Source organism: Acanthisitta chloris, unplaced genomic scaffold (genome assembly GCF_000695815.1).
Source record: "Acanthisitta chloris isolate BGI_N310 unplaced genomic scaffold, ASM69581v1 scaffold41211, whole genome shotgun sequence".
Lineage (NCBI taxonomy): Eukaryota > Metazoa > Chordata > Aves > Passeriformes > Acanthisittidae > Acanthisitta > Acanthisitta chloris.
In genome coordinates, this window is record NW_008655080.1 from 1 (window position 1) to 1,627 (window position 1,627).

The window sequence follows — 1,627 nt, forward strand, 5'->3', positions numbered from 1 at the left end:
GAAAACTTGTGCCTCCAAGAAATGGATTCAAATGCAGAAAGCTGAGATAAATTCAGTTTAAAATTTTGATTACCTCTAAGCAGGTGACAGCTACTGTGGCTCTAAGAATTCTCTTTCTCATAGTTCTTAGAGCTCCTTAAGGTAAAACCACTACAAAGCACAAGGTTTTTAGATAGGTTCTTCTCTCTGCCACAGAAGGGCTGCTCTGGGTCAGCTGCCAGAGCTTTCTGATTTGGTGCACACCAGCATCACAAAGTTGTTGTGGCCAGCTTTTTTTTGAAAAAAGCTTTACTGATGGAGCACCAGTAGCAGGAGGGTGAGGAGCAGATTGCCTCCCTGACACAGTCTTGGCTGCTCCATTCCCAGAACCACGCAGACTTTCACAACTGCTATTAGAGACAGGATGCAAGACTTGCTGTTCCAGAAACTGAAGAAGGAAAAACTTCATACTATTTTAGAACCTGAGTTTCCTAGACCTGGTCATGCATTATTGAACAGCTCTGCTATTCTGCATAGCAGAAAGCAGAATTGCTCTTTCTGACCAACAGCCACAGCATCATAGGAACATACCCTGAACCCTAAACAGCATCTTTTATTTGTTTTCTAAATATTTCAATTATTAATCAAGAAGTCAGTCGTGTTTAGTTCTCTCGATCTCCAAGGAAGCTCTCCTTGCACATGAAGTGTGCAAACCCTTCCACACTTTCGTCCAGCACTGCTGGAAGGACATGCCAGCACCCTTACAGCTCATTCAGCCTTTCATCAGCCCCCTCTGTCGCTGACAGAGAAAAACAGCCTTCCCTAGAGTCAGCTCTCCTCCAGACCAGGTCAGAGTGGTGGAAGTTTGATCTATGCTCTGAATGTTCTCCATGCAAGTCTCTCCTAAGCTGAGTTGAGCGTGAGTGTCCCTTGGGTGCTGTCCCTTTGTCAATTACACATTGGAGGAGAAACAACAACACAAGGCAAACTTCTCCTTCAGTGAGTGTACACAACACCAGACCCAGGCCTGCAGACTGATCCAAGTTCTGCAGTTAAGGCTGAGCCTGCAGGAGCTGCATGTAGGCAAAGGAGAAGAACAAAGAAGTGAAGGAGAGAAGGCTGTGTGTGCTTAACTGTTCTCCTGTTAGTTATGGATAACTATTCCAGATATAAAGGTGCAGCAACAGACCCTGTGCACTCTTACAGTTCAGTGAAACTCAAAACCCATTCCAGTACATCCCCCAACACAGAGGATAAAGGCTGGCCTGCTACAAGCATTGCCTGGCTAGGGATGAGATTTACTTCTTTCTACCCTCCTGGATGTACAACCTGCTGCCCTAGGCTGTCTGCACAGTGATAAGGGTGCCCAGCTTTCCTCTCACGAAGCAGTGTGCTCCTGCGGAGAGAGAAGGCTGTCCTGGAGCTTGCCCTGCGTGAGCAGTGTGAGACTTGAGCTCCTCGGGGCTCGCAGGTGGCTGCTGCCACCTCGCGACGATGGAGATGCTCCGGGACGAGTTTGGGATCTGCCCGCGACAAAGGAGGCAAAACACCAAAATTAGACATGGCTTAATATCATCCCGTCCCTTCGATACCGAGCCCCTTGCAAAATCTGAACGCCTCGAGATTTGAATAGGAGTTTGAGAAACCT